Genomic DNA, 11,939 nt, shown 5'->3' on the forward strand with positions numbered 1-11,939 from the left:
CTTACTTTGCTCCTCTTCCTTCATTACAGGCCACTTGTTCCCCTTTGCGTCCCCTCTTTTTATGACCAACATCCTAATTTCACTGATAAGATGTTCATACTGGTGGCCCAAATGCACCCCAGATGATCAGTCTTCCCCTCCAGCTGGTCCAGATTGTTGAGGACTACCCTTTGCTGAGCTACTCTCTCTTTCGCCACCATGGCTATGAAGATTTTCATTTGCCAGCACATTTCAACCATCCTTGAGAATTTTATATCTCCACTGTGTGAGAAGCCTGTCTCATGAACCGAATTTCCTCTATTTCAAATGAAGCTTCTGCCATGTTGCTCACTAACCCCTACTTTCAATTTTCTCCACCTTCATCTTCACTTTCTCTTGAGAAAACCTTGTGATAAGCTTCTGTTGCGTCCTTTGTTGTTGCCTTTGCTTTGCAAGCCCATGGTCTACTCTTGCTGTGGTTGCTTCCCCCTTTCTCATTCCCGTGTTATGAATATAAATAATTAATAATTAATAATAATAATGACTAGTATAATGAAGAGGCATGCCTCTAAGGACTTGACCATTTGTGAAGGGGCACCTGCCTAGGTATATATACAAGACTCTTATTTGTAACTAACCATATTTTCATTCATATATATATATATCCTCAATGGACATCTTCAGATTTCAAGTGTTCTGGAGTATTTAACTTGTCAGTTCATATTATGTTTGTTTGTTAAATTATGGTATGTTCTATGCTTAGAGCAATTTACTTCAATTTCTTTTTATTAACCCAATGTCAATTCACAATTTAGCAATCACATTAACATAAAGTAAAATGCTGATAGAACATAAATAAATCGACAGAAGACAAGCCAAGACAAGAGACACAAGATGTGGCGGCTAGCTAGGGACAAACCCCAATGTGGGGAAATCCTTTGATCAATTCTTCTATATTTTTCAATAATTCAGGAGAGAGAGAGATAGTACAATATCAGAAATATGTGATTTTATATCAGCGATAATATATCGGCAACCAACAAAGTCAAAACTAGTCAAACAGCTCCAATTTGACCTCTAGTCGAGGGTATTCAACATCAAACATCAGTAGCCCAAAACAGTCTTGGGTCAATGGTCAAAACCGCAGTCAACAAATCAGCAGCGTGCAGTCAGCCCTAACCAGTCAATGCTGGTCAACGCTAGTCAATGCAACACCCAAACAACAATGCGCAGGTCAACACATTCCCAGTAGCCCTGCACCTTGGTCAACGTAGCCCAGGAAAAGTCAACACTACCCCAGAAAGTCAATGCTTCCCTAGAAACAGCGAATGCTGCCCTAGAAATGGTGAACGCTGCCCTAAATGGAAATTTCGTCCTCCTTGCACGTGTGAGAGAAACTGTTCCTACGCTGGCACAATAAGATTAGGAGAGAGAAGATGTGTGTTGAGATGATGTGAAATAATGCCACAAGGTATCTTCCTTTTATATGAATCGTTGAGGTTATGCTGGGGGTGTGCCACACACTTTATCTTGCTGGCCGACCTTGACAAATTGTCAAGTATTTACAAATAAATTCATATCTCCATAAATACATGTCGGAATCAGATGATCTTTAGATCAATCCTGCACCTCTCGACGAGAGGAATCTAGGAAAAATATCAGCTGCCATAAATAAGATGACCCACATGGAGTTTGGCCTTAGTTGCCAATTTTAACACTCCCTCTCAACTAGGGAGAACTCCATCTGTTAATCCCTCTGTTTGTTGGAATTATCTTTGCCATCAAATGCATTGCCCTGCACTGCTCAGTTCTACTCTGCTTTGCTGAACTATGAAGAAGAAGAAATGATCGAGGATGTATCATACCATCCTCTACTAACCTGAAGTCAGTCCCAGATAAAAGAGAGTGCTCAATAGCGCTCTTACTGACCCGAAGTCAGTCCCAGATAAAAGAGAGTGCTCAATAGCGCTCTTACTAACCCGAAGTCAGTCCCAAAGAGTATCATACCGCTCCTACTGATCCCAGATCAGTTCCAAGAGAGAGTGAGCTATATCACTCTTACTGACCCGAAGTTAGTTCTAATTGATCCCAGATCAATGTCGGTCATCCTAGCATAGGGAGTACGATAGATACATGATGCGTCCATCGGTACTACCATGGTCCCTATCCTCATTTCCGTACTCATTGGCCAAATGAGAGGTACTTCCCATGAGTCCCAGACTGCATGGGTAGGATGCCTCGGCAGGAGAAGGATGAACCGCTCATCCTGCCTACAAGTCGCCATGGGGTATCATAGGGGAAGGCTGAACCATTCACCCTGTACATAGCGCACCACTAGGGGAGGGTGAGTCGCCCTATGGTCGCTCGTCGCTCTAAGAAGTACCCCAAGCCCCCCGGAGCTCCCAGAGCTCAATGCATGCATCAGACAGGACCCTCATAAGAGGGTTTCTCAACGACTCCTAGTCGTTCTCGGGTTAAGAGTTTGACCTTTCCCAGGGGCTTCGTTAGAATGTCAGCGACCTGCTCATCTGTGCCAATATGATGGAGCCTTATTGCTCCCGCTGTACCATATCTTGGATAAAGTGGTACCTGCTATCGATATGCTTGGAGCGATCATGAAATACAGGATTCTCGGATAAAAAATCCCACTCTAGTTGTTGCAAAGGATCATGGTAGTATCCAATGTAACATCTCACTGAAGAGCTTCCTCAACTAGACAGCCTCACAGGAGGCCATACTCGCAGTAATGTACTCTGCCTCAGCAGTGCTCAAAGCCATCGACTTCTGCTTCCTGCTCATCTAGGATATCGAGGCAAAACCCAAAGAGAAACAACCCCCGGAAGTGCTCTTGCGAAATTCCACATTGTCTGCCCAGTCAACATCGGTATATCCATGTAGTCTCACATCTCCGGCAGTGTATCTCAACCCATGAGTGATTGTGCCCGAAGATATCTTAGACGATTCTTGGCACCAATCCAATGTGAGTGATGAAGCTCAACCATATATTGGCTCAGTGTGTTGATTGCAAAACATATATCTGGACGAGAGTTCACCAAGAACATTAATGCTCCTATGAGTTGAAGATACTCAGAAGCATTTCCCAAAGCAGGTTTGACAACACTACCGCATAACTTCTTGAAGTTAAGCTCCATTGGGGTAGTCACGAGCTTGCAGTCCACCATACCGAATCTCTCCAATATCTTCACCACGTATTTTCCTTGAGATAGGAAAATCTCCCCTGGCTTCTTCCAGACTAATAGCCCTAGGAAATAGTGCATTAGTCCTAGGTCCTTCATCTCAAATTCAGAATCCAACTCCCTCTTACATTTGTGAATGAGAGGGTCTGCACCTATCAAAAAGAGGTCTTCAACATACACCACTAGTATGAGAGGCTTATCATCCTCAACCTTAAAGTAAAGGTTTGGATCGGCTTCACTCCTAGTGAATCCCAGCTTCATCAAGTAGCTATCGATTCTCTCATACCAAGCTCGGGGTGCTTGCTTCAGCCCATAGAGGGCTTTCTTCAATCTGCATACGTGAGATTCTCGATTATGAATCTCAAACCCCTCGGGTTGTTCTACATAGACTTCCTCTTTGATTGAAACATGCAAGAACACGGTCTTGACATCCATTCGATGTAGGTTCCATCCTTGCGAAGCAGCAAGGGAAATGATCGAGCGGATGGTGGTGTATCGGGCAACAGGTGCAAACATCTCGTCATAGTCTACACCTTCCTTTTGAGAGAAGCCTCGAGCAACAAAGCGAGCCTTATATTTTTCAGCACTCCCATCAGCTCCATGCTTTATTTTGTAAAGCCATTTTGAGGTGACAACTGTTTTGTCCTGAAGTCTGGGGACCACATCCCAGACATTGTTCTTCATGATGTACTCGTATTCCTCATTCATAGCATCCTTCCATACTTTATGCTTCACAACTTCTTTGAACAATGAAGGCTCATTCTGAATGATGGTGCTCATGATGGTCAAGGGTCATTGATACTTGGTTGGCTTCTTACTTTCATGGAATGTCCCTCTGGGTGCAATGTGTCCTTCGGCATCATCAAGTGCCCCCCTAAGCCATGAGGGCCTCTTCCTAGAAGATGAAGGCTCTTACGGAGGGGGATCAATAGGATCCATAGGTTCTTCCATATCGGGCATCGTCTCATCTTCCTTCTCATTCGGCTTCCTGGTGTCAGCATCTTTAGTTTTCCTTAGTATAGGAAGATTGTCAACCTTGCTAAGAGCCATATCTTCGTCAAAGGTGACATCATGACTAATCTCGACTTCCCTTTGACCAACCACATAGATTCTATAGCCCTTAGAATTTTCGCTATAGCCCACGAAGATTCCCTTCTTTCCAGATGCACCCAATTTATTCCTTTTCTCTTTTGGCACATGAAAATATACGGGACTTCCAAAAATTCTAAAATGAGAGACATCAGGTTTCTTACCAGTGAACATCTCTTCGGGAGCCTTGGAATCCAATGCTTGATGAGGGCATTGGTTTTGAACATATACGGCGGTATTCGTAGCTTTGGCCCATAGAAACTTCGAAAGCCTTTGATCATGGAGCATAGCACGAATAGCTTCCACAATCGTACGATTCTTCCTTTCTGCCACACCATTCTGCTCAGGAGTGTATGGTGTTGTGGTCTCCCTCTTAATGCCAGCCTCTTTGCAAAAGTCATGGAACTCATTGGATTCATACTCGGTCCCATTATCAGTCCTTAAGATCTTGATCTTCTTCTCGGTTTGATTCTCGATCAAGGCTTTGAAGTGACAGAACCAGGAGAACACTTCATCCTTCTTTTTCAAGAAGTATATCCAAGTCTTGCGAGAATAGTCATTTGTAAAAGTGAGATAATATAAATATCCTCCTAAAGAGTTCACGGGCATCATACCAGATATGTCGGAGTGAACCAACTGCAAAATATCAGAGGTCTTGCTATGGCTTGAGGGGAATGGTCCCCTTTTGAGCTTTCCTTCGACACATCCCAGACATACACTTTCATGCTCTATTTTGAACTCGGGCATCCTTGTCACCATTTGTCTCACATCGTGTAGCGCCATGTAATGAAGGTGGGCAAACCTCCGATGCGATAGTTCGGACTGAAGAGATGTGTCGCAAGACATGACACCCAAAAAACTTCCTCCAACTTGATATAAAGAGTCAACTTGAAACCCAAGAGTGAAAGCAACTTTAAAATTCTTTTTCCACACACGTGCCTTGCCAGTGATGAAGGCCATCTTGTAGCCTTTGTCTTCCATTGCCGAAATGGACACCAGGTTCTTCTTGAGATCCGGTACATATAGGACTTCTTGCAAATGAATTGTGTTACCCTGATTTAACTAAAGAGTAACATTCCCTACACCCTTTATGGGATAGGTGGAGTTATCTCCAAGAATAATCTCCAAGTTGGTCTCCTTCTCTATCAAATTAGAGAGAGCTTCCTTGTAACTAGTGAAGTGCCTTTGAGACACCACTATCAATAAGCCAATTTCCCAATGAGTCTGGAGGAGAGGTAGTGGAGAGGGCCGATGTCAGATAATATTCATCTTGCTTATTGTTAAAAACATTAGATTCATACCTGGAGTTCCTTGCTTTCTTGGAGGGTTGACCACTTCCTTGATTTCCGACATTCCTCTTTCCTTTGCCATTGAACCTGCCATTCCTTTGATTGTGGTTGGAATTGCCCCTGGAGTGATTTTGATCATTGTCATGAGATGTGTCCTTCCTATTTGGACACTCCCTCGCATAGTGGTCAAATTTATTGCAAGCGAAACATCTTCCCCTCCTTCCACCTTTCGATTCGGCCTTTCCTTTGGATTTAGACCCAGAATTATTTCTCCTTTTAGCATGAGAGGAGAAAGCAGTGGGGTTTCCTTTAAATGAAGGTATTTCTTGCTCTTCCATCCTTGTCTCTACTTGAATTCATCTCGCCATCAATTCCTCAAATCCCGGAATTCGATTATTGTTGAGAAGAGTGGTTCTAAATACATACCATTCGGATGGGAGCTCTCCAAGAGTTGTGATAGTCAGTTCCCTGTCAGGAATGATTTCTCCAATCGATAGGAGGTCATTCTTGATCTCGGTGATCCTTAAGAAGTAGGATTGGATATCCTCATCTTTGCCCTTCTTAATTTCTTTCAGCTTATTTTTGAGGAACAAAACTTGATTTGCATCACTAACTTTAAACAAGCTTACTAGTCTATCGTAGATCTCCTTGGAGGTGTTTAGCTCGAAAACGTAGGCCACCAGGCGCTTGTCAATAGAGTCCCGGATGATCTTCTTTGCTTTGAATTCACCCTCAATGTACTTGTTCCTTATAGTAGCCAATGCATTTGATGGAGGCTCTGTAATTCTGCCTCTCACATAGTCCAACACTTCTTGCTCTTCCAATGTTAGATCGAGAGACATCTTCCATCCGTGATAGTCAGACTTCTCACGGAGCTTGTCTTCGGCGGGGAAGTGTGATGAGGAACCCATGAAGTCTTAAGACTTTTTCCAACAGTCTTTGGTGATTGCTTTTGCTCTTGATCTTTCTTGGGCTTTGTCTTCACCTCAGCTCCGATACCATGTTAAATTATGGTATGTTCTATGCTTAGAGCAATTTACTTCAATTTATTCTTATTAGCCCAATGTCAATTCATAGTTTAGCAATCACATTAACTTAAAGTAAAATGCCGATAGAACATAAATAAATCGACAAAAGACAAGCCAAGACAAGAGACACAAGATGTGGCGGCTAGCCAGGGACAAACCCTAATGTGGGGAAACCCTTTGATCAATTCTTCTATTTTTTCAATAATTCAGCAGAGAGAGAGAGATAGTACAATATCACAAATCTTTGATTTTATATTAGCAATAATATATCAACAACCATCAAAGTCAAAGCTAGTCAAATAGATCCAATTTAACCTCTACTCAACCTTGAAGAACTCGGTCTTCAACAACAAACATCAGCAACCCAAAACAGTCCTCGCTCAATAGTCAAAACAACAGTCAACAAATTAGTAGCTTGTGGTCAGCCCTAACCAGTGAACGCTGGTCAATGCAGCACCCAAACAACAATGCGTAGGTCAATGCTTGGTCAACGCATTCCCAACATCCTTGCACCTTGGTCAATGCACCCTAGGAAAAGTCGACGCTGCCATAGAAACAGTCAACACTGCCCTAAATAGAAATTTCGTCCTCCTTGCACATGTGAGAGAGACTACTCCTACGCTGGCCCAATAAGATTAGGAGAGAGGATGTGTGCTGAGATGATGTGAAATAATGCCACAAGGTATCTTCCTTTTATATGAATCGTTGAGGTTAAGCTTGGGGGTGTGCCACACACTTTATCTTGCTAGCCGACCTTGACAAATTGTCAAGTATTTACAAGTAAATTCATATCTCCATAAATACATGTCGGAATCAGATGATCTTAGATCAATCCTACACCTCTCGATGAGAGGAATCCAAAAAAAATATTAGCTGCTATAAATAAGATGACACACATGGAGTTTGGCCCTAGTTGCCAATTTTAACATTGTTACATTGGTATCAAAGTCTCGTTCTCCGATCTTGGCCTTTTGACCATGAACCTTTTGTCAAGTTCGTTGCTATTGCGATTGAGGCTGTTAGCTACGCAAAGTTTTTGAAGATTCTCCATTTTGTCGTTAAACCTTTGGCCATTTAAAAAAAGAAAAAAGAAAAATTATAATATTAAAAAAATTATAGAAAAAAAAATTAAAATAATAACAATAATAATAAAAAATGATAAAAAGGTTTAAAGAAAAAACACATATAAATTAAAAAATAAGTAAAAGAAAGGAAGAGAAGATTGATTATATATATCTATGAGAGTTGGAGAAGTCTATGGAATTCGGAAGGAGAATAGTGTATGCGTATCAAGCTAGAGTTTTCGGCGACTGTAGACGCTTTCGATGCATCCTAACCACATGTAGGAGAATCTATCGCAGATCTAACAAGCTAGGTTGCGGGCATCAGAGTATGCAAGGTGGGCTTCCAAGTGATACTTGGGCTTAGTGCAGAAGACTGGAGTCCAAGGATCTAGAAGGATGCGACAACGTGGTCTCGGTCTACCTTTGATAGCTAGGGCAATATTTTATATGGGTTGGAAGGCAGGATAGAGTTTCCATTGGAGGAGTATTGTGTCATCCTCAACAGATCTATGCAATGGAGCTCGATTGATCGACAATGGTGGTTTTATGGTTGTTTACTACTAGGCCCTAATTTTTATATCACGGTGATCTAGGTTATTGGCCTCGTGGATTACATCCTATCAATGGTATTCAATTTTTTTCCAGATCTGGCTGTGTAGGGATCGATCGTCTTGGTGGTTGATCAAGGAAGGATTTATTGGAATGAAGGTGTTGAGATCTGCTTTTTTCCATATCCAGATTTTGAGCTGATGTTATCGTGTTTCTTGAAGGAGGTTTTCCTAGTTGATCGGAGTCCTATTGAGATCACATCTCCTAAGTGGCATTTTATTCTAGATTTCGTTTTTTCGAAAATAGATCTGGATGTAGAAAAGTCTTTCTAGATATTTGTGAAAACTATATGTGGCAAATCTGTTCTCTTTACGGTTCGGGCTGTGGATTTCGTACAAGAATTGATGTAGAATATACAAAATACCCTAAGGTATTTCAATGAATTTACAAAACTTAATGTGTAAGGGCAAAGTGTTGCAAGATGACAAGCATATGAAGGATTATGGCATAAGCCATAACTCCTCCATTATCGTAGATTTGAGATTGCAGGGAGGTTCTTCATGAATTAGCAACCCGAAGGGTTCTGTTTCATATAGGGATGTAGTGAAAAGCAAGAGTGAGCCTCACACTCAAGTTGATCAAGGAAAAATGGTAGGTTCTTCCCAGGCTATAAGAAAGCTGCATACTTCTGCTACGCAAAGCTCGAATACCTCGGGTCCTTATATTGTAGATCATATGGCATATGCTCCAGCGATGACAATCAACATTCCATAGGTAAAGGATTTGCTTGATGTATACAATATCGAGCTATTGTATGTAAGTTCAATGGGTTTTGGCCCAAATCAAAGGATCTACATAAGTGGGTTTTTACAAATTGGACTCCCAATTGTGACGTACATTTGTCTTCAAAGGAATTTTTTATTTTACAATTTGACACATAGAAGGATTTGGATTATGTTCTAAACAAGTGGCTATGGGTTTTGGGGGAGAGCAAGTCTTTTCATAACTTCATGGTTTCCAGGATTTGATGCCAACACATCGAGAGAAAAAAATAAAAATAAAAATCTTGCATCGCCTAGTTAGTTCCATCATTTCGGATTGGTACACATTGTTAAAATTTTCAAAAAATGTTTAAACTGCGACTAATAATTCTCTCGGTCAAAGAATAGTTGATCTTGTTTGGAATTATTCCCATTGTATTAAATCATAAGTAATTAAATTAAAAAAAGGAAGGGGTTATATAAAGTATCAACATTGCGTAAGGTAATTTATAAAAATAATATAAATATTTATAAAGGCAAAGAATATTTGAAAAAGTGTTATATATAATATAAGGAAAAAACATCAATATTGAATATTACTATAATTATTTATAAAGATATCAAATAATACCTAAAATATAAATTTAAGCTAAAAAATTGTAAATTCTAAGGTGAAATGGAGACTAGTAATGGGAGCTTTTTAGAAATCTTACATAAGTGAATCATCCCCCATTGTTGACATCATCATCTTCAATCTTATTGGTTCTTATAAAGTTTATTCTGGTTGTGTATTTTTGTTTTGAGGTCCATTTTAGACCTCAAAATTTCTCTAATGAGCTGCAAGGTTTTACAAAAGATTGATTTAGGATGGTTAGATCCCTTCTTAGTGTAAAAATTTTGTTTATCACTCAAAAGATCCTACCATTTTGTATAATTGAAGATGACAACTCGAAGAAGTCCACAAGATGCAAATAGATTACAAGACAAAGAAACATATGACATGCCTTTTCAGTGATAAGATTTGAAGGCAAAGCTTTTTGTAAGGGGAAGGCAACGTTATGAATATAATTAATTAATAATCAATATTAATAATGACTAATATACTAAAGAGGCATGTCTCTAAGGACATGACCATTTTTTAAGGGGCCCCTGCCTAAGTATATATATGGGATCCTTACTTGTAACCAACCATATTCACACACACACACACAGACACACACACACACACACACACACATCCTCAATGGACATCTTCATATTCCAAGTGTTCTGGAGTATATAATTTGTGAGTACGAACTCTGTTTGTTATAGACCGCATTTCCCCTCTATCTTCATGTTAACTATAAGTCACCTCTGCCAAACTATTGTCAAGGCATCAGATGAAGGCACCATGTTTCCAATCTTCTCTTCTTGGCCATCCTTGGTGGGTTCCCTTCCAATTCCCATGTCAATTAATTTATTTCTAGACACCAATGCTACCACACATCTAAACAATAGTGAGAGCAACAACCAATACCCTTGTGCTATAAAATATAACATGAAACTTGGCAAAGAAGATTTCCTTCCTTGTAGGCTTAGGCAAGACCACATTGCCTTCTTAAAGCATCATTGCAATTGTAAAAAAGTTAACTAACACCTAACTTTAGTTATGTGCTTTTAGAACGACAATGGAATTATAATTAATTGTTTTATCAGCATGGATGGAGGACATGCCAAGATGATTATCAACATCCTCTTTCATTGTCTCCATCTCATCAGAGTTACCTTGCATCAAAACCATTTGGGCTTGCTCTGGACATGTCTCGTGGTCATGATTATGATCATGTGGCACCTTGATCGGGGAATCAATGTCCTTGAAACTACTTTTTATGAGGGAACACCAAAATATTTTCCATTGTCTATAAGATGAAGGTACCCATTGTTTCCATCTAGGTTGAACCTAGAACGATGTCAATCTCATTTTGACGTTCATGGTCATGATTATGATCATGTGGCACCTTGATCGGGGAATCAATGTCCTTGAAACTACTTTTTATGAGGGCATACCAAAATATTTTCCATTGTCTATAAGATGAAGGTACCCATTGTTTCCATCTAGCTTGAACCTAGAATGATGTCAATCTCATTTTGACATTAATTGGATATTTGGTAGTATAATCATGAATTTTAAGTTGGATCTTGGACTTTGTGGCACCTTGATTGGGAAATTGATGTCCTTGAAACTATCTTCTTAAAAGGGAATGTCAAAAACTTTTTTCATTAGGACTAAGATTAAGGTACCGAACATTTTCATCTAGGTTGAATCTAGAATTATGCCATTATCATTTCTATATTAATTGGATAGTTGATATTATAATCATCAATTTTAACTTGGATCTTGTTTACCCATGCATTTTTTGATAAAAAACACTATATTCAAATTACTAACTGATTAGCCAAAATGACATTAATGTAGTTGTTCCTACAAACTAATAAGGGGAAAATAATTTTAAAATGCCTAAACAAGATCTTCCTTGCTCAACGCACCCAATACAAAATTCCTAGTGCAAATACTTCACTTGGTTTTAAAAGGATTTAAAACATCAATTAATATTGTATCAAATTAGTCTCTTTATCACTACCCAACCCCCACACACATATATTTATTGAATTTTATTTAAATGTGTTTTGCAAGGGTCGAAATCAATTTTGTTGATTTCTTATTTTAATTAGTTTCTTTAAATATAGATTACTACTCAATAATTGTCAAGGTAAAAATAATATACTACTCTATCAATTACAAATTAATGAAATAATATTTTTAAGGTAAATTTCAACTCAATTTCTTGAATGGCCTACATTTTCCGTACCCTTTATTATTTTCTTAAATTGAATGATAATATCATATTTTATAGCCTTCCATTAGAGTAACAATGCCTTACACAAGAAATTTTCCCCACAGCCCAAGAAATCCACAAGAAATTTTCCCCATAGCCTTTAGTAT

This window comes from Pinus tabuliformis, chromosome 7 (genome assembly GCF_031772625.1).
Source record: "Pinus tabuliformis cultivar Carrire ecotype Pingquan chromosome 7, CPIR1, whole genome shotgun sequence".
Classification (NCBI taxonomy): Eukaryota; Viridiplantae; Streptophyta; class Pinopsida; order Pinales; family Pinaceae; genus Pinus; species Pinus tabuliformis.